This window comes from Eptesicus fuscus, chromosome 7 (assembly GCF_027574615.1).
Source record: "Eptesicus fuscus isolate TK198812 chromosome 7, DD_ASM_mEF_20220401, whole genome shotgun sequence".
NCBI classification, from domain to species: Eukaryota; Metazoa; Chordata; class Mammalia; order Chiroptera; family Vespertilionidae; genus Eptesicus; species Eptesicus fuscus.
In genome coordinates this window covers 16,983,848-17,006,305 of record NC_072479.1, presented here as the reverse complement: position 1 = coordinate 17,006,305, position 22,458 = coordinate 16,983,848, and the positions used below count along the sequence as shown (strand labels likewise).

The following is a 22,458-nucleotide window of genomic DNA, read 5'->3' as shown; positions in this document are numbered from 1 at the left end:
CTGCCACCTGAATTCAGGTTTCTTTCTTTCTTTCTTTCTTTCTTTCTTTCTTTCTTTCTTTCTTTCTTTCTTTCTTTCTTTCTTTCTTTTCCTTCCTTCCTTCCTTCCTTCCTTCCTTCCTTCCTTCCTTCCTTCCTTCCTTCTTTCTTTCTTCCTCCTTCCTTCCTTTTTTCTTTTTTTCTCCCCACCGAAGGATATTTTTCCATTGATTTTTTAGACAGAGTGGAAGAGAGAGCGAAAGCCAGAAATACCTGGGTGAGAGAAACACATCAATTGGTTGCCTCCTGCATGTGCCCTGTCTTGGGCCCAGGCCAGGGAGGAGTCTGTAACCGAGGTATGTGCCCTTGACTAGAATCATACCTGGAACCCTTCAGTCCGCAGGCCTACACTCTACCCACTGAGCCAAACTGGCTAGGGTCTGTTCCAGGTTTCTTTTTTTAAAAAAATTTTTTTTTTACATTTTTTTTATTGAGGTATTATATGTGTACATATCTTATCATTACCCCCCCACCCCACACCCATACATGCCCTCACCCCCCAGAGTTTTGCGTCCATTGTTTATGCTTATATGCATGCATACAAGTCCTTTGTTTGATTTCTTATCTCCCCCACCTCTCCCTAACTTTCCCCCTGAAATTTGAAAGTCTGTTTGATGCTTTATTGTCTCTGTATCTATCTTTTTGTTCATCAGTTTATAAGGATATACAGAAGAAGCCACACCAAGGCTAGTAGGAGGGGCGGAGGCATGGAATGGGCTGGTCCCATACCCACATATACTGATTAAAAATGGGGAGAGATATCTCAGCTGTGAGGTCTCTCACTGTGCAGTAAGGAGACCCAGTCCCACACCAGGCCCTCCAGCCCAGGGTTCTAGGGCTGACAAGAGAAGTCCCCATAACTTCTGACTATGAAATCCAGTAGAGATGGTGGCTCACTGAGGAGGTGCCTTTCTGGAATCCCAGGCATTCCTCTTAAAGGGCCTTTGCATGGAATTATTCGCTGATGGATTCACTTGCTCTGATCTCCAGCACTGGGGTAGCACCTCAAAAGATGCTAGAGGTAGAACTGAATTACCTGGCTTCAGGGAAAGGCTGGAAGGGCAGCCATATCCCAGAGGAGGTGCTGGCAGAAGCTACTGTTCCTTTGCTAAGCCCTCCTCCCCCTGCATGTGTAGGCAAGCATCAGATCCAAGTCTCCCTCAACCTGGTTAACACTGTTCCATGCAAAGAGCTTGTCTTCGCATATACCAACATTCCTAAAAACATCTCAGAGTTTCACAAACTCCACACAAGCAGCATCTGGCCCTGGCAGGCCCTGTCCCGCTTACCAAGCAGCTCCAAGCCTGACACTAACAGCATCTGTCCTCAGTTTGCATCTTAGCCTCTCCCAGGCACCACAAGTGGCAAACATCTGCAGATCACTTTGTAGCTAATACCAAGTGGCCCCAGGCAGGTCACAAGCACCTCTCAATAGGCTCCAGAACCAGCACACCCGGTGTTTAGCTTTAGACTACACCATTGCAGCACCAAACTACATCTACCAATGACACACTCAAAGGGCAGACTCAGATGGTACCAGAGTCCTGCTAAAGCAAATTCTGCTCTGTAGGTTCACCCCTGCAGAATATGTCCTCCACTATAGTCATGACCAGTCGTCACAACCAATGAGCCTGAAGGTCAATACCTGCCATTGTTGTGCCAACAACAATCAAGGCTCAACTACAATAGGAAAGCACACAAACCCACACAGGGACTCACAGGAGCACCCGGCTCAGGTGAACAGGGAGACTGTGTCACTGGGCCCCATAGGACACCTACTACATAAGACGACTCTACCAAGAGCAAGGGATGTAGCAGCTCTCCCTAATACATAGAAATAAACACAAGGAGGCAGCCAAAATAAGGAGACAAAGGATCATGTTCCAATGAAAAAACAGAACAAAATTCCAGGAAAATTACTAACAAAATGGAGACAAGCAATCTACCAGATGCAGAATTCAAAACATAGGTTATTAGGATGCTCAATGGTCTCAGTGAGAACTTTAATGAAGAGGAAATGTAAAATCAAAGATAGAGCCTGACCCGCATGACTCAGTGGTTGAGCATTGACCTATGAACTAGGAGGTCACTGTTCAATTACTGGTCAGGGCACATGCCCTAGTTGTGGGCTCTATCAGGAGGCAGCCACTCAATGATTCTCATCGTTGATGTTTCTATCTTTCTCCCCCTCTCCCTTTCTCTCTGAAATCAATAAAAATATATTTTAAAAAACCATGAAGATAGAAAATATAAAAAAGAACTAGTTGGAAATGAACATACAATAACAAATGAAGAAATACATTCGAGCCCTGACTGATTCTGCTCAGTTGATTGGGTGGTGTCCTGCGCACCTAAAGGTTTCAGGTTCAATTCCCAGTTGGGGCACATGCCCGGCTTGCAGGCTTGATACCCTTAGAGGGCATGCAGGAGGCAGCCAATCGATGCCTTGCTCTCACATTAATGCTTCTCTCTCCCTCTCCCTTCTTCTGTGTCTAAAAATAAATTTAAAAATCTTTGAAAAATAAATACATTAGAAGTAATTAAAAGTAGATTAAATGAAGTAGAGGATCAAATCAGTGATTTGGCAGATAAGGGAGCAGACCATACCCACTCAACACAGCAAAAAGAAAAAAGGATAAAAAAAAAAAGTTGAGCATAGTTTAAGGGGCTTCTGTGATATCAAGTGTACCAACATTTGTATCATTTGGGTACAGAAGACAGAGAGGAAAGAATTGAAAACATATTTGAAAAAAATAAAAATAAAAAGCTTCCCTGACCTTGGAAGGAAACAGACATACAAGTCCAGAAAATGCAGAGAGGCCCAAATAAGATGAATGCAAAGAAGCCCACACTAAAACAACAAAATTAAAATGCACAAGATTAAAGATAGAGAATCTTTTTTTTAAAAAAAAAACCTTATTGATAGAAGGGAGAGAGAGAAAAACCGTTTTGTTGTTCCCCTTCTTTATACATACATTGGTTGATTCTTTCAGGTGCCCTGACTAGAGATCAATTCCATAACCTTGGCATATCCGGCAACACTCTATCCAATTGCGCTAACCAGTCTGGGTTAAAGAGAGAATCTCCATACTGTTTTCCATTTCCATGCACCAATCCACATTTTCACCAACAGTGCATGAGAAATCCTTTTTCTCCACTTCTTCACCAATAACTGTTTATTGATGTCTAGTGGCTTGGTGCATGAAATTCGTGTGTGTGTGTGTGTGGGGGGGTGTCCCTCAGCCTGGCCTGCACCCTCTCCAATCTGGGACCCCATAGGGATCAGTCCTAAACTGGCAGTTTGACAACCCCCTCACAATCTGGGACCGCTGGCTCCTAACCGTTCACCTGCCTGCCTGCTTGATCGCCCCTAACCACTCTGCCTGCAGTCCTGCTCACCCACAACTGCCTCCCCTGCCAGCCTGATCACCCCCAACTTCCCCTCCTGCCAGCCTGATCACCCCCAACTGCCCTCCCCTCCTTGCCTTTGGCCCCTAACCGCCTCTGCCTCGGCCCCGCCACCATGGCTTTGTCCGAAGGACATCCAGAAGGTCTCACAGTCTAATTAGCATATTACCCTTTTATTAGTAGAGATAGGATATGACATACTGCCATAACTATAACATATCTACCAGTATTACTCTATGAGAATACGTACTTCATGCGATAGGAAGGCATCTAATACATTACATTGTATATGTTGTAAGTAGTAGGAAATACTGTATTCGTAGCAATAGAATACACCGTGTGATTTCCCTTCCTGATTTGGGAATGGTTTCCCAGTTCTTTGAACATTTCCTGGCCCCTGATGTGTTTTGTTGTTGTTGTTGTTGTTGTTGTTTTTTGTCGTTCAGTGTAACTTTATTTACTGTTTATTGCACATGATTTGAGGTCTTTAACTTCTAACCACCAAAGATTCAAAGTATTATTTTTTCCATGAAGTTTAACATTAACATTAGTGAATTTATGTATTCATGTGTTTTTATTATAAACATCTGAATTATTCACATTGCCATAGATCCTGAACTCATAAGCGTGGACCATGCACAGGCTGGCAGCAAGCCAGGAAGCCACTCTGCAAGCAAACAGATACTCTGCATAAGGAGAAAAGTCATAGCACAACATTTAATGTCCAACCTGAGTCACCTCAGAATGTTACATATATTGACTTCTTAATTCATATAGTATTGGGAACTCAACTGCTTGGTTGGTGACAGGGTTGACCTGGTTTTGGGAGGATTATTCCTGAAATAACTAAGAAAAGAGGGTCTCAATCTTTCTTCTTGGTTGCTTGCTCCTCCCCAGCACCTTCATCTTTCTTCTCTTCCTCAGCTTCTTGGGCATCTTCTCTTTCTTCACCTTCACCTCCTTCTTCCTCATTTGCGTCCTCAAATTCTTCCTTGGCACCTTCTTCCTCTTCCTCTCCTTCCTCTTCCTCAGACTCTTCCTTCTCCTTCTCTTCCTCTTCAGCTTCTCCTTCAGAGAGCGGGGGGGGGGGGGGGGAGGAGGTTCATCCTTAGCTTCCTCAGCTTTTGCAACCTCAATGGTCTCCTCCACCCCAATCTGCTCCTCCTGGACGTGGCTAGCATATCAAGAAGGGAAGGAGTGAGCAAACATCAAGTAGGAGCTGGTCTGTAAACCACCATAGGCAGATCAGATAAGACCTGGGAACTCTGGGAATAGCAGCTGGCTATGCTTCCATGCTGGTGAAACTGAACCAGGTCCCCTCACCTTCCAAGAGATTCCTGTAAGCTGCAATGTCAATGTCCAAAGCCATCTTCACATTGAGGAGGTCCTGGTATTCTTTTAAATACAGTGCCATTTCACACTTTGTAGTTCTCAACTCGTTTTCTAATTTGTTGATTGTGTCCTGCATAGCGCTAATGTCATTGTTCTGCTTCTCCTCCAGCTCTTGCAGCTGCTTTCCCAGCGCTTCGTTCATGCTCCAGCATGCTTCGATCTCCAGGGTCTTGGCTTTGAGCAGGCGGCGGCTCTCGGACACCTCGTCTTTGGCAGTGCTCTCGGTCAGCACGGTGAAGCGGCTCTTGAACCATCTTTCCGCATTCTGCATGTTCTTGGCAGCCAGCTTCTCCTACTGGGTGTGGATGTCCTTGAGCGCTTCGGAGAGATCAGGCTTGCAGAACACGTCCATCTCCGTGGAGATCTGTGCAACCTGCATCTGCGCCTGCAGCTCGGTGATCTCCTTTTCGTGCACCTTCTTCAGAAAGGCGATTTGGTCCATCAGGCTGTCGATGTGCTTTTGGAGCTCAGCTCGGACGAGAGCCACCTCATCTGCACCTTTGCGCACCTCCATCAGCCGGCCCTTGGCGTCCAGGCAGTTCAGCACCTCTTCCTCATAGCACGCCTGCAGGTTGCTCAGCGTCTCCTCCAGCCCCTCTTGCTCGCCCAGCAGCGCCTGCTTCCCCTGATGTATTTGGAAAGAAAATAGCTCTGAGTTTGGAGAAATTAAATTACAATCATGACTCTAATTCAACTGCCTCCTGTACTTCCAGACAGATAACAGGAAAAACATCCCTGGGCTGGCACCTCCTATGGCTGAGATCCTGAATGAGGACCATGGCCCGGCCCTGGGCTGGTGACAGTGATTGGAGGCACCTCTGGTCCCTTCTGCTTTCAGCCCTCTGCTCCCAGCCCCTCCCGAACCCCAGTGCCTCCTAACGGGGTCCCGAGGTTGCACCCCCAATCCCGTTGCTCTCTCCTCACTGGGGACCGGGGTGTCAGGCCCAGGCATCCCATTTTCATTAAAATGTTCAAACCGTGCCTGCTCCACAGGTGTCTGCAGGCAGCCAGGGACAGACAGTGATCCTGGAGGCACACGCCACCCCCGCCAGAGCTCAGCCATGATTGTCCAGGGTGAGACAGCCCCACCAGGCCTCTTGGTTGCGACTTGGACCCACTTCCTTTACCAGGGACCTGGCGATGGGCAGGCGGCAGCGGTGCTTCCTCCCCAGCCCACGCTGGAGCTGGTCCCTGCAGTTTCAGGACCGAACTCCAAGGGCCTCCCCTGCCGGCAGTGGCCCTGAGCCTGCCAGCTCTCCCTGGATCCTACCTAAGCTTGCTTCTCACACTTGCAGAAAACCTTCTCGGTCCACTTGCCATAGTAGTCAGTTCAGGCTGAAAGGACTGGGGGGACTCCGGTGGGCCTGAGGGGACTGGGCACTGCCATCTTGTGGCTTGGGCTCTGCCATATTTGTGATGGAGTGATGGTCAATTTGCATATTCCAGCTTTATTAGATAGGATAGTCATTCTAACTGTGTGAGGTGATATTTCATTGTGGTTTTAATTTGCATTTCCCTGATGATTAGTGACACTGAGCATTTTTTTATATGTCCATTTTCCATCTGCATGATCTCTTTGCAGAAGTGTTTATATCAAATTGTTTTTTTAAATTCTTTATAAATTTTGTATATTAACCCTTTTTCAGAATATGTTAACCCATTGGTGAATATGTTCTCCTATTCAGTAGGTTGTCTTTTTAAAAAATATTTTTTTTATTGATTAAAGAGAGGAAGGGGGCGGGAGAGAGAAATAGAAACATCAATGATGAAAGAATCATTGTTAGGCTGCCTCCTGCATGTCCACAAGCCTGCAACCCACGCATGTGCCCTGAATGGGAATTGAACTGTGACCTCTTGGTGCAGAGGTCTATGCTCAACCACTGAGCCATGCCAGCTGGACTGACTTTTTACTTTGTTGATGGTTTTCTTTGCTGTACAAAAACTTTTTAGATTGATGTAGTTCCATTTGTTTATTTTTTCTTGTTTTCTTTGCCCAAAGAGATATATTAGAAAAAAATATTGCTAAGAAAAGTGTCAGAGATTTTACTATGAATTTTGTAAATTAACCCTTTATCAGAATATGTTAACCCATTGGTGAATATGTTCTCCTATTCAGTAGGTTGTCTTTTTTTTTATTTCTTTATTGATTAAGGTGTCACATATTTGTCCTCATCCCCCCATTCCCACCTCCTACCCCCCCCCCCTGTTGTCCTTAACCATTGGTTAGGCTCGTATGCACGCACACAAGTCCTTTGGTTGATCTCTCCCCCATACCCCCACCCACTCCTCCCCTCCCTCTGAGGCCCGACAGTCCGATCAATGCCTCCTTGTTTCTGGGTCTGTTCTTCTTCATCAGTCTATGTTGTTCATCATTTCCCTTAGATGAGTGAGATCATGTGTTACTAGAAATATACTTATAAGAACCGAATGTGAGACGAGCAATAATAGTTATGCTGACAGGCAAATGAATCAGTCTGTAGTGAGTTTCTTTCTGGACCAACAGTTCTTTTGAGACCCAATTTCAATGTCCACCAGTTCCTTATGTGTACATGTCAGCACTGACTTTTCAGCTCTGGATGGTGGACAAATGGTGGTAATGCAGGTCCGACTCCCTCTGGTTTGGTCTCGCCTGGACCCAGGGGCGCGGCTTCACCCAGACTCAGGGGCACACAGCCACACCCGGACCTGGGACCCAACATCACACGGGCCCTGGGTCACGTGGCCTCACCCGGACCCAGGTGTGCGCGGCCTCACCCAGTCCCAGGTTCCAGCCTCACCCAGATCCAGGGGTGCATGGCCTCACCCGGACCCGGGATCCAGCTTCACCCGGACCCAGGGGTGCGCGGCCTCGCCTGGACCCGGGACCCAGCCTTACCTGGATCCAGGAGCGCATGGCCTCACCCGGACCCGAGATTCAGCTACACCCGGACCCAGGAGCATGTGGCCTCACCTGGACCCAGGTGCACGTGGCCTCTCCCGGACCCAGGGGCACGTGGCCTCTCCCGGACCCAGGGGCGTGGCCTCACCCAGACCCGGGACCCAGCCTCACCCGGATCCAGGGGTGCACGGCCTCATCCGGACCCGGGATCCTGCTTTACCCGGACTCAGGGGCGCATGGACTCACCTGGACCCAGGGGCGCGCAGCCTCACCCAGACCCGGATCCAGCCTCACCCAGTCCCAGGGGCACAGCTTCACCTGGACCCGGGACCCAGCCTCACCCGGGCCCAGGGGCACGTGGCCTCCCCCGCACCCAGGGGCACATGGCCTCACCCAGACCCAGGGGCACGCAGCCTCACCCGGACCCGGGACCCAGCCTCACCTGGACCCAGGGGCGCGCAGCCTCACCCAGACCCTGGATCAGCGGGGCCTCGTCTTCTCGATCCCAATTCCTGTCGGTCAATTCCCTCTCAGAAATTCCTTCGGCCATCCTCTCAAAGCTCCGGGGCGGCTGTCGCGGAACTCGCCGGGTGGCGAGCTAGGTGAAGCTCTGGTGCGCCCGATGCACGGCGGCGGGCCGGTCCAAGGTCGCTGCGGTGGCACTCGGGCCTGCAGCGGCAACCAGTTGCCGGCCGAGCGCACCTGGATCCGGGACCCAGCGGGGCCCCGTCTTCCCGATCCCAACTCCCATCGATCAACCCCCTCCCAGCAACTCCTCCGGCCATTTTTCCAGATGGTGTCTGCTCTGCCCTCCAGTTGCAGTCTCAAAATTGTTGTGGTAGGAAACAATCAGGCGTCTGCCCTATGCCGCCAACTCAGTTCTCCAGAAGATTCTTAAGTAACCTTATAAATGTGGTTCTGAACACTGTGTCGTCCATTAGTTTACTTTCCTTCATCCCTTCTATTCGTGACCTGCTTCGGTGTCTCCACCTTTTGGCTGCCTCCCTATGTTGATGGAGTGGCTTTGTGTGGTCAGTGACCTATAGGGGCCGGTAGCTCAGCTTCCCCAATCTCCCTAGGTGGTCGCTCTTGGTACCCCCCCTTTGTGGGCTGAGTGCAAAGTCTTGGTGTTGTTAAGCCTTGATTGCTGTTGGTACACTGGGAGGATTTGACCTCCAGTCCAATTGGCTGTGAGGATCAGCTGTGTCTACGCCAGGAGACAGCCTTATTCAACTAGACTTGCAAAATTTTGAAAGACTCTGCTCAGCTTGGATGGGGCGGAGTATCAGGGTGGAGCCTACAGCCTTGGCTTCCTGTCAGCCCCGCCCTATGAGGCTCCTGGGTCTCAGTGTCCCTCTGTACTCCCTGCAAACACCTCTGAGAGAAGAGTGCCCTGGAGTTTCGCCCACCGCCAAACAGTCTAGTCTCTCCCCCAATGAATCTGGACTCCCAGATTCTAGCCCGGAACTGGGTTTCAGTGTAGTTGGAACTGGGGCTCAGCGCAGTCTGGCGCCTTTGTCTCCTTCCCACCAGGGCAATCCAGCGGCACAGTCAAGAGACCATCCTCAGCGCGCATTCCCGTGCGCGCCTCTGGTGCTCTGCCCTTCGCTGCTCCCCTGCTTCTCCGCCTCACAGCCCAGGTTCCCCCAGCATGAGCCTGGCTTCCCAGGGTCTCGCCCAAAACCGGGGCCCAGCGCAGCTGGAACTGGGGTTCAGCACGGTCTGGAGCCCCTGTCTCCTCCCTGCCAGGGCAATTCAGCGGCACAGGCAACAGTCTGTCCTCTGCGCGTATTCACGTGCGCGCCTCCGGAGCTCTGCCTTTCGCCGCTCCTCTGTGCCTCCGCCCCACAGCCCAGATTCCCCCAGCATGAGCCTGGCTTCCCAGGGTCTCGCCCGGAACTGGGGTTCAGTGCAGTCGGAGCTGGGATTCAGCGCAATCTGGAGCTTTTATCTCCTTCCTGCTAGAGAACGCCGGCCAGGCCGTCAGCCATCTCATCCTCTCCGGTTCCATCCTCCCCGCATGCGCGCGTGCTTGTCTCCGCCCGTGTCTCCATACCTCAGGCTTCTACAGCTCCTCTGATTCTCCTTGTGGTTTTCTCTTTCCTTCTAGTTGTGGGCATTTCAGTCAGCCACCTTTCCTGTGGATCTGTATGATGTCCGTTTTAACTTTTAGTTGTATTCTTGAAATTGTGACAGGCTGCATGTTAGGTGCTTAACCTATGCCGCCATCTTGATTTCTCCAATTCACTTGATTTTTAGAATCACTTGTTGATAGATATGTATTTGTTATTCATAATTTTTATCTTTACTTTTTTCTTCTTTTTCCTCTTTTTAAAGAATACCTTTCAGCATTTCATGTAATCCTGGTTTGGTGGTGATGAACTCCTTTAGCTTTTTCTTATCTGTGAAGCTCTTTATCTGCCCTTCAATTCTGAATGATAACTTTGCTGGGTAGAGTAGTCTTGGTTGTAGGTTCTTGCTATTCATCACTTTGAATATTTCTTGCCATTCCCGTCTGGCCTGCATAGTTTCTGTTGAGAAATCAGCTGATAGTCGTATGGGTGCTCCCTTGTAGGTAACTAACTGTTTTTCTCTTGCTGCTTGTAAGATTCTCTCTTTGTCTTTTGCCCTTGGCATTTTAATTATGATGTGTCTTGGTGTGGTCCTCTTTGGATTCCTCTTGTTTGGGGTTCTGTGCGCTTCCTGAACTTGTAAGTCCATTTCTTTCACCAGGTGGGGAAGTTTTCTGTCATTATTTCTTCAAATAGGTTTTCAGTCTCTTGCTCTCTCTCTTCTGGCACCCCAAAAATTCGGATATTGGTACGCTTAAAGCCATCCCGGAGGCTCCTTATGCTATCCTCACACTTTTGGATTCTTCTTTCTTTTCGCCTCTCTGGTTGGGTGTTTTTTTTCTTCCTCATATTCCAGATCTTTGGTTTGACTCTTTGGGTATGGTGGTCTACAGTTGGGTGTCTGTATATTCTTTATTTCAGACAGTGTATGCATAATTTCTGACTGGTCCTTTTCCATTTTTTTGGTATTCTCATTTAGGTCCTTAAAGGTCTCTTCAAGTTTCTCAGTGGTTTTTAGAAGATTCTTGAGTAACCTTATAAATATGATTCTGAACACTGTGTCATCCATTAGTTTGCTTTCATCTATTTTTCCTACTTGTGACATACTTCGATGTCTCCACATTTTGGCTGCCTCCCTGTGTTGATGGAGTGGCTTTGTGTGGTCGGTGACCTATAAGGGCTGGTAGCTCAGCTTCCCCAATCACCCTAGGTGGTCACTCTTGGTACTCCCCTTTGTGGGCTGAGTGGAAAGTCTTGGTGTAGTTAAAAGCCCTGATTGCTGTTGGTACACTGGGAGGAATTGACCTCCGGTCCAATTGGTTATGAGGGCCTGCTGTGTATATAACAGAAGAATTGCTGTGCTGGAGACACAGTAGGGCTTTGGTGCTCACTGAGTCTGCCTCTTGAATGTGTCCCTTATGAGAGTGGTTGAAATCTGGTGTCGTCCACACCGACAGAAAAGTCACTCTCACTCTCCGACCGATGGCCGAGAGTCCTGTAGGCGTCTGGGTCCCCCACGTGTCCCCAGAAACTGGAGTTCAGAGTGGTTGGGATTGTTGGTATCACTGGCGGGAATTGATCCCCAAGCCAGTTGGCTGTGAGGATCAGCAGTGTCTCCCCTGGGAGAGCTTCTGTGCTCAGCTTGGATGGGGCGGAGTCTCAGAGTGGCGCAGACAAGCTTTGGTTTCCCGTCTGCTCCGCCCTAAGAGGGGCGGTTTCTCTGTGCCCGAATTAATGGCTGTGCACCTCTGAGAGAAGTCAGCTTTCGAGCCTCTCCCGCTACCTAACAGACCAGTTTCTCCCCAGCTGGGGCTGGATTTCAGTGCAGACTGGAGGTTTTGTTTTTCTCCCAAACGAGAAATCCAGTCACTGGGAGGGCTGTGCTCAGCTTGGATGGGGCGGAGTCTCAGGGTGGTGCAGACAAGCTTTGGTTTCCTGTCTGCTCCGCCCTAAGAGGGTCGGTTTCTCCGTGCCCTAATCAATGGCTGCATGCCTCTGAGAGAAGGCAGCTTTCGAGCCTCTTCCGTTGCCAAACAGACCAGTTTCTCCCCGACCGCAGCTGGATTTCAATGCAGACCGGAGGTTTTGTTTTTCTCCCAAACGAGAAAGCTAGCCACACAGAGTCTGCTGCCCTCCCTCTCCACACGCTGCGAGCAACTCTGCCGTGTATTCAGCTGCCTGCCCTTTCTGCGTTCACGGATCTCTGCACCTCCACAGCTCCTGAGGCTCAGCATCCCCCTCTCTTTTTTTCTCTAGTTGTAGGTTTTCCACTCTGCCAGCTTTCCAGTGGTTCTGGACGGTGTGCACTCTGTTTTCCAGTTGTAGTTTCAAAATTGTTGTGGTAGGCAACAGTTAGGTGTTTACCTTATGCCGCCATCTTGGTTTCTCCCTTCCTTTCCTTTTTAATAAACAATTTGTATTTGAACATTTTCTACAATAAAACAATATTACTCTTACAGTGACAAAAATATTCTAAATGAAATTATATTATAATGTGATGTGGGGTGGAAAACAATGGTATTTGCATAAACAGTCTTTGGAGATTAAGAATCTGAGTTGACTTCCTTTCTGGTTTCAGCTCTTGAAAGTATGAAGAATGATCCTGTGGAATCTAACCAGATTTTGGTGAATACTCTTCTGCAAAATATTGAGGAATATGTTAATCCTGAGGACAGCTCTACTTCCATTATAAGTACTCGCTTCTTCAGATTATCTGACAGGAGAGCCCGAAAAAGAAAGAGGCACCTATTTAAGACTATCAGACGGGAAGGAGACAATGATACCAATCGGCAGAGGAATTGGCTCCTAGGCCCTCTAAATTTACTGTGCACTTGGTGCAAGGGAGGGTAAAAAATACTCCCCTTATAAGAGGCAACTTAGAAAAGTCAACACAGTCACAAGCACCGAATTCTGAAAGTCCCCCTGAAGAAACTGAATTGATCCAAAAACAAGTTGCTCCTGAGTCACTGTGAACATTGAGAACTGGTGGCTAAAGCCTTTTCCAGCTGTTTATCCAGATGTCAGTGCTTGACTCTACCGTAGTCTCTCCCACCTTTTGTCCAACTGGATGGGCTACTTTGGTTTAACCCCAAATAGGTAGTTTTGATCTTAGACGATATAGTATATTCCTTGTTCTTTGTCTCCCCTAGGGTATTGTTAGCTATCAGTCGATACATTTGTAAATAAACGTTATTTTTCTATCCTAAAACAAAATGGCTTCCATCCTAGTTTTGGGGGTTAGTGGGTAAACCTGAGTGACAGCAACAGCTCTGAAAGCAGTTCCTTCTACCTTCAGGTAAAGTTTCAAATGACAAAAGGGAGGAGTAGGGTGGTAGAATCACACAGTATCTAGTTTTCAATCCCGCCCCCCTACACAGGTTGCATGAAATTCACCTGTGTAGGGGAATGCTTGACACATTCCCATGGGTGTATTCAGATTTCAGGTTAGAGATAAAAGGCGGGCTTTGGGTTACATACTGTGGAGCAGCAATAACTCTCACTCAAAAAGTACATCAGATTGCCACGAAAGCACATTATTGTTGAGATAACTTTGAATCCATTCTAATTTATTTTTAAAATTATTCTAGAACTTAGATTTGAATGCTTGCTCCCTGTACCACATATCAATTGTTACTGACTAGTTCTCTATACTATTTCAGTACTACTTGTGCCTGACTTTTCATCTACAACATGGTATTATAATACCTCCTGGGTATTGTCCTCCAGTATCCATTCTTCCCTTCTTCCCTGTTTTTTTTTCTTCTTAAACTGTGCATTTGTTTGCCCAGAACAAAGAATATGTATCCCATCCTCCCTTGCAGGTAGGTGTGGCCATATAACTAAGTTCTGACCAAGTGGGTGTAGGGAAAGTGGCATATGCAACTTCCAAGAAGTGTTCATTAAGGGCAGGGGCACATCCATTGTTGTACCACCTGTCTTCCTGGTGACTAGACTGTAGACATGGTTGGAACTAAGCATCTGCCTTGGACCATCAGGAGGAAGTGATATATTGGAAGTGATAGTAGAGCCAAAAGATAGACAGAACCTACATCAGTTATGAGAATAGAGCTCTTTTCCAGTTTGGATAGCTTACCCTGAAGACTGTGTTTATCTAAGGTTTTTCAAGAATTTCCTAGAAAAGGCCAATAAATTTAGCGAGACCCTCGAGGATATGAAAAAAGGACCAACTAGAAATTAAACATACATTGACTGAAATAAAAAATATTATACAGAGACCCAACAGCAGACTAGAGGAATGCAAGAATCAAGTCAAAGATTTGAAATACAAAGAAGCAAAAAACACCCAACCAGAAAAGCAAAAAGAAAAAAGAATCCAAAAATATGAAGATAGTGTAAGAAGCCTCTGGGACCACTTCAAGTGTACCAACATCAGAATTATGAGGGTGCCAGAAGAAAAGAGAGAGCAAGATACTGAAAACCTATTGGAAGAAATAATGACAGAAAACTTCCCCCACCTGGTGGAAGAATAGACTTACAAGTCCAGGAAGCACACAGAACCCCAAACAAGAGAAATCTAAAGAGGACCACACCAAGACACATCATAATTAAAATGCTAAGGGCAAAAGACAAAGAGAATATTAAAAGCAGCAAGAGAAAAACAGTGAATTACCTACAAGGGAGCACCCATACGATTGTCAGCTGATTTCTCAACAGAAACTATGCAGGCCAGATGGGAATGGCAAGAAATATTCAAAGTGATGAATAGCAAGAAACTACAACCAAGATTACTCTACCCAGCGAAGTTATCATTCAGAATGGAAGGTCAGATAAAGAGCTTCAGAAAAAGCTAAAGGAGTTCATCACCACCAAACCAGTATTATATGAAATTCTGAAAGGTATTCTTTAACAAGAGGAAGAAGAAAAAAGTAAAGATAAAAGTTATGAACAACAAATTCATATCTATCAACAAATGATCCTAAAAATCAAGTGAATTAAAAATCTGAGGAACAGAATAAACTGGTGAATATAATAGAATCAGGGGCATAGAATAGGAGTGGATTGATAATTCTCAGGGGGGGAGGGGTGTCGGGGGTACGGAAATAGACTGGACAAAAATCGTACACCTATGGATGAGGACATTGAGGGGGAGGTAAGGGCAGAGGGTGGGGTGGGAACCGGGTGGAGGGGAGCTATGGAGAGGGGGGAGGAGAAACAATTGTAATAATCTGAACAATAAAGATTTATTAAATTTAAAAAAATAATCTAATCTAATAATAGAGAAACATGCAAATTGACCGCACCTCCGCTATGCCCATGATTGGGCCTGCCAGAGGCTGGGGGCGGGACTCCGGGTGGCCCATCCGGCCATTGGGAAGACCAAGATGGCTGCGCCCAATCCTGTAAGTTCCAGGGGTCCGCAGGGCGATGGCCACGGGGGGGGGGGGGGGGGGGGGCGTGTCCGGGCCTAGCCCGGTGCTCCCTGGGTATCCCTGGGCGATCGCCACCCTGGCCTAAATGGCTGGTGCTGAGAGGGATCAATGGGGCCCGTGGAAGGATCGGGAGGTAGTTGACCAATGAGGGCATCTGCAGCAGCTGGATGCAGAGCTCAGGTCCGAGTTCTCCAGGTTGGCCTCCGTGGGGTCCGAGTTGCACCCATAGTGGCCGAGTGGGGATGCTGCATGAGGCCAGCTTCCCAAGCCAGGCTGCCGAGGGAGGGAGGGCCTCTGGGCTGGGAGCACTCCCCCACCCCAGTGGACAGGACACAGAGAGCGAGCAGCAGAGAGCTACTAGGGGTGGTGGGGGTGGTGGCCTGGCTTCCAAGAGGCTGGCTTCAGCTGCTGTGGCCTGCGCTGAGGTGGCTGGTGGTGGGGGCAACTGCGGGGGCGCACCCGAGGCTGGGGCACTGGGAGACGTGGGACTGCAGTCCAGAAAGCGAGGCTCCGGAGGATCTGGTCACCGACCCCCGGCATTGAAGCCTCCTCCTACAAGATGTATCCTAGCCTAGGTGTGTGGGAAGCAGGTTCAGGAACCTCTCCCTTTGCGGCGCCAGAGCCCAGGCCTGCCAGTGCCCCAGAGGAGACCCCCGCCAGGATCGGGGGTGTGACCGGCCTCCAAACCGCCCCCAGACCTAGCCCAGGCCTGCCAGCACCCCAGAGGAGACCCCTGCCAGGATTGGGGTCATGGCCAGCCTTCAAACTGTGGCGGCCCCTAGCCCAAGGAGGCCTCCTGGCCGAGGACGCCTGAGTCTGTTCTTGACCTAGGGCCGGGCTCTCCCCGCAAGGGACTCAGAAGCCACCAGAGTCTAACTGCCAGTCTCTGGGAGTGCATCCACTGTCCACCAAAAAGCAGGGCCATCAAACCATTCAGTCTCAGTGCAGGCACAGGTCCGTGGCTGACGGGGTGGAGGCCAGACCAAAACAAAACAGCAGAAACACCCTGCCCACCTAGGCGGGTACTGCTGTAGTCCACGTGGCCTGGGCAGTGTAGAAAGCGCTACCTTCTCCCAGGTCCTGTGCTGGCACTGCCGCCTCGCTCACCCTCAAGCCCCCCTGAGTCCTGACAGCAAAGTGTGTGGGGCATTCTGCAGGAGTTGTGCCGTTCTGGGTGCTTTTGCCCAAAGACACACTTTGGGATGAATTCAGAGCCACATCTCATTTCCCATGAGACTGGAAGAACCATGTAAAAGGATTTTAACAAAAGCTTTCCACATCTCTGTTTATTCTTTTGAATCCATAAAACGACCTTAAAAAAAGCATCCGGGCCACCTAAGAAAGAATGCACTTTCTGGCCAGAGCACGCAGGATTCTTTTGCCCAAAAGGTTAAAGGGAGCAGAGCTGGCACAGTGGGAATGGCCCTGATGCCCTATGAGGAAACCGGGGGAATGGGGTTGCCGAAATTCCATAAGCCTCTTGCCACCTTCTCCTTTGCAAACCACACCATCCAGATCCACCAGGACTGGAGGCAACAGGGAATCACAGCCGTGATTTGGGACATGGTAAGCAAATCTTGAGGGGCCTCTGAAAACATCTGCAACTGATTATAAGACTGGTCTTTATTTAAAAAGAAATAAAAGAACAGCTTTGTTGAGATATAACCCATATACTGTACATGTCACCTAAAGTGTACAATGAACTGGTTTTTTAAAGTAAATTCAGAGTGGTACAACCATCACCATGCTCAATTTTTAAATATCTTCATGACCCATCCCCTCCAAAAAAAACTTCTACCCACTGGAATCACTTTCCTGATCATCTTCCCCAAAATAGATTGCACTTTAAAGGTGGGTAAAGGAAAGTTGAGGGAAGTTAAAACACTGCACAAAGGATATTGTAAGATGACAAAGCCCAAAGTGAAGATCATGTGTTTTCTTTAAAATATATATATATATTTAAAATTTCAGAAAGGGAGAGGGAGAGAGAGATAGAAACATCAATGATAAGAATCACTGATCAGCCGAAACTGGTTTGGCTCAGTGGATAAAGCGTCGGTCTGTGGACTGGAAGGTCCCAGGTTCGATTCCGGTTAAGGGCATGTACATTGGTTGAGGGCACATACCCCGGTGGGGGGTGTGCAGGAAGCAGCTGGTCGATGTTTCTCTCTCATCAATGTTTCTAGGTCTCCATCCCTCTCCCTTCCTCTCTGTGAAAAATCAATAAAATATATTAAAAAAAAAAAAAAAGAATCACTGATCAGCTGCCGCCCACAGGCCCCTTACTGGGGATTGAGCCCAAAACCCAGGCATGTGTGCCCCTGATCAGAATCAAACCTGGACTCTTCAGTCCACAGGCCTATGCTCTCTCCATTAAGCCAAACTGACCAGGGCCATGTGTTTTCTTCAAGTTCTGCGTGGTTGTAATGGTCCCCAAATCTATACTAATAAAAGGGTAATATGCTAATTAGAGTGGTTGTCTTCCGGACATCTTTCCAGACAAAGCCGCAGTGGCTACAAAGGCCAAGGCTCAGGCAGCCATAACCAGCTGCAGTGGCAGCAGCATTGGGGTTATGGGGGTGGTGCCTCCAGAGGGAGGCCAGACGGGGGGCCAAGGCACAGGCAGTTTGGGGTGATCAGGCTGATAGGGGAGGGCAAGGTAGGGGCAATCAGGCTGGCAGGAGATCAAGGTAGGGGCGAGCAGGCAGGCAGGCAGTGGGGTTAGGGACAATCAGTCAGGCAGGCAGGTGAGTGGTTAGGAGCCAGCGGTTCCGGATTGTGAGAGGGATGTCCGACTGTTGGAAGTTGGACATCCCCTGAGGGGTCCCAGATTGAAGAGGGTGCAGATTGGGCTGAGGGGCACACCTTCCTTACCCCCACTCCCACCAGTGCACGAATTTCATACACCGGGCCCCTAGTAAAATAATAAAAGTATAAAAAAATGCTGGCCAATGAAGAACTTAAACAACACACAATATTTAGCTCTGCGATTACTAGCAAAAAAGGCAAAGAGGAATACATAACAGGGTTAAATAGCTCTTACTGTTGAGTTATAGAAAGCATATTTGTACATTATGTGGACAAAAAGGGGCCACATCTAAACCTGACAAGCACAGGGGAAGCCTTCGGGGAGGCCTTACAAACTCAGAGACCTGAAGTAACCACATAGGATGGTCTGAAATTAAAACTCTAAGCAAAAGCAGTTCATGGCTGGTAGTCATGTCTTAGGCTAGAATCTTCCCTGACAAAGTCAATCTTTCCCTTAATTGAGCCTGTCTATGGCCTATTTTTTTTTTTTCCTGAGCCCATTTCTTCTATAGCCACACTGGCTGAGCTAAAGGAACTTCTTTAAGGAGAAAAGATAAAACATATGAAAAAGAAAATATAGGGAAGCCCTGGCTGGTATGACTCAGTTGGTTAGAGCAATGTCCCATACACCAAAAGGTCATGGGTTTGATTCCCAGTCAGGGCACATACTAGTACCTAGGTTGTGGATTCAATCCCAGCCCTGTTCAGGAGGCAACCAATTGATGTTTCTCTCTCTCCTTCTCACTCTAAAAAAGAAAAAAACAAAACAAAACACTCCATAAACAAAACAACAAACAACAAAAACATGTCCTCAAGTGAGAATAAAATAAAAAATTTAAAAACAGAAAATAGAGGAAAGAAAAAGCTGACAAAGGCAAACAGTAAAAGTAGTGGATTAATTAACTATACAGGTAATACAAAGGTTAAAAGGTAAACGTAGGAAGATCATGTATAATTACAAAAATAAATTAAGAGACACACAAGAACTAAAAATAATGACAAAAACATAAATGTAGAAAGGATGAGTAAAAATTGTAGTGATTCTAGAATGTGTTTGAACTTAAGTGACTATCACCTTAAAATATATGGCTAGAATGCTATAAACATAGCTTGGTATAGCACATACAAACCACAAACCAAAAATTGACAAGAGATATTAAAAAAAATAAAGAAATCCAAGTATGACACTATTGAAAGTCAACAACATGCAAGAGAGAAAGCAAGGGCATAAAAACAAACTGAGAAGAACAACAAAAACAATTAGAAAACAATGAATAAAATGGCAATAACTACATACCTATCAGTAATTACTCTAAATGTAAATGGACTAAATGCTCCAATCAAAGAGATAGGGTAACTGAATGAATAAAAAAAAATGACTTATATATATTGTCAATAGGAGATTGAAAGATACACACAGACTAAAGATAAAGGAGTGGGGGAAATGGTATTTCATAAAAGTGGAAATAAAATGAAAAAAGATGGGGTAGCAATACTTATGTCAGACAAAACAGACTTTGAACCAAGGGCTATAACAAGTGACTAAGGCATTTCATAATGACAAAGGGATCAATCCAACGACAAAATTCTTGTAACTATGTATACCTAATGTGGGACACCTGAATATATAAAGCATATACTGACAGACGTTAAGGAAGATATCAACAGTAATACAGTGATAGGAGGGGACTTTAACACCCCATTGACATCAGTGGATAGATCAATCAGTCAGAAAATCAAAAAGGCAACAGTGGCTTTAAATGACACATTAGACCAGATGGACTTAGTTGATATTTTTAGGACAGTTTACCCCAAGCAGTAGAATATACATTCTTTTCAAGTGCACATTTTCCAGAATAGATCACATGTTAGGTAGCAAAACAAGTCTCAATAAATCTGAGAAGATTGAAATCATATCAACCATCTCCTCCAATTATAATGGTATGAAACTGAAATCAATTACAAGAAGAAAACTGAAAAATATAAACATGTAGAGGCTAAATAACATGATACTAAACAATGAATGGGTTAACAATGAGATCAAAGAATAAATCAGAAGAGACCTTAAGACAAGTGAAAATGAAAACAAAACAACCTAAAATCTATTGGACATAGCCAAAGCAGTTCTAACAGGAAAACTTACAGCAGTACAAGCCTACCTCAAGAAACAAGAAAAATCTCAATACAACAATCTAACATTACATCTAAAGGAACTAGAAAAACAAGAAGAAACAAAGCCCAAAGTAAGTAGAAGAACAGAAATAATAAAGATCAGAGTGGAAATAAAGTCTGAACAAAACAATAGAAAATATCAATAATATCAAGAGTTGGTTCTTTTAAAAGATAAATAAAATTGATAAACCTTTGCCAGACTCATCAAGAAAAAAAGAGGGCCCAAATAAGTAAAATCAGAAATGAAAGCAAAGTGACAACACCACAGAGAAACAAAGTACTATAAGGAAATACTATGAATAATTTTATGTCAACAAATTGGACAACCTGGAAGAAATTATAAATTCCTAGTTATATACAATCTTCCAAGGCTGAATCAGGAAGAAACAGAATATCTTAACAGACTGATAACTACGAAATCAAATCAGTAACCAAAAACTTCCAACAAACCAAAGCCCTGGACCAGATGGCTTCACAGATAAATTTTACCAAATATTCAAAGAAGAATTAATACCTATCCTTCATAAACTATTCCAAAACTCGAAAAGCAGTGGAAGGCGTCTAAACTCATTTTATGAGGACAGCATTACCCTGATACCACAACCAGACAAAAACACTACCAAAAAAAAAAAAAAGAAGAAAAAGAAAAGAAAAGAAAATTATAGGCCAATATCTTTGATGAACAAAGATACAAAAATTCTCAACAAAATATTAGCAAACAAAATTCAGCAATACATTTAAAAGATCATACAACATGATCAAGTGGGATTTAATCCATCAGGCTGTTTTAATATCTGCAAATCAATTAATGTGATACACCACATAAACAAAAATGAAATATAAAAATCACATGATCATATCAATAGATGCAAAAAATCATTTGAGAAAATTCAACATTCATTCATGATAAAAAAAAAAAACTCAGCAAAATTGGTATAGAGGGAACATATCTCAAGGTAATAAAGGCCATATACGACAAACCCACAGTTGACATCATACTCAATGGTAAAGATCTAAAAGCCTTTTTTTTTCTTTTTAAAATCTGAAAATCTTTAAAACATATTTTTATTGATTTCAGAGAGGAAGGGAGAGGAAAAGAGAGATAGAAACATCAATGATGAGAGAGAATCATTGATTGGCTGCCTCCTGCATGCCCTTCACTGGGGATCAAGGCTGCAACCCAGGCATGTGCCCTTGACCAGAACTGAACCCAGGACCCTTCATTCCTCATGCTTACACTCTATCCATAGAGCCAAACTGGCTAGGACTAACAGCTTTTTCTTTAAGATTATGAACAAGAGAAGGATGTCCACTTTCACCACTTTTATGCAACACAATCTTGGAAGTCGTAGCCACAACAATCACATAAGAAAATGAAATAAAAAGCAAATTGGAAAGGAAGAAGTAAAACTGTCATTATTTGCAAATGGCTTAATACTATATATAGAAAGCTCTAAAGAATATACCAAAAAACTATTAGAACTAATAAATGAATTCAGTGAAGTTGCAAGATAAAAAAATTTTTTTTTCAGGAATTGGTTGCATTTTTATACAGCAAGTAGAGGCCCAGTGCTTGAAATTTGTGCATGGGTAGGGTCCCTAGGCCTGGCCAGCAATCAGGGCCGATCAGGTTCCCTGCCTCCCTGCCTTCTGCTTCCCTTGCTGCCTCAGCGCCCTGAAGCTGCTGCTGCTGCTGCTGCTGCTGCCGCCACTGGTCACCCATCATGTTCTGTGATGCCCTCTGATGGTCAGCACACATCATAGCAAGTGATTGAACTCCCAGTCTCCCAGGTGAACTCCTGAGGGGACACTTTGCATATAAGCCTTTTATATAGATAGATAACAAACTATCAGAAAGAGAAATTAAGAAGAGAATCCCATTTACAACTGCATAAAAATAAAAATAAAATACCTAGGAATAAATTTAACCAAGGAGGTAAAAGACCTGTGCTCAGAAAACTATGTATAAGGTATTAAAGAAATACACTGAAGAAGATACAAAGAAATGGAAGGGTATTGCATACTCATGAATAGGAAGAATTATCACCATTAAAATGCCCATACTACCCAAAGCATCTTACAGATTCAATGAAATCCCTATCAAAATACCAATGTCATTTTTCACAAAACTAGAACAAGTACTCCTAAAATTTAAATGGAACCACAAAAGATCCTGAGGAGTCAAAGCAATCCTGAAAGGAAAACAAAGTTGGAGGTATTGAGTTACATGATATCAAACTATACTACAAAGCTACGGTAATCAAAACAGCATGCTATGGCATAAAAAAACAAAACAAAAC

The 22,458-nt window shown here is 45.8% G+C and overlaps 1 pseudogene; it reads right to left on the bottom strand.

Moving 5' to 3' along the window:
• Nucleotides 1–43: 43 nt before the first annotated feature.
• LOC129149612 (neurofilament light polypeptide-like) lies at nt 44–6,158 on the bottom strand (annotated as a pseudogene).
• Between the last annotated feature and the right edge of the window lie 16,300 nt (nt 6,159–22,458).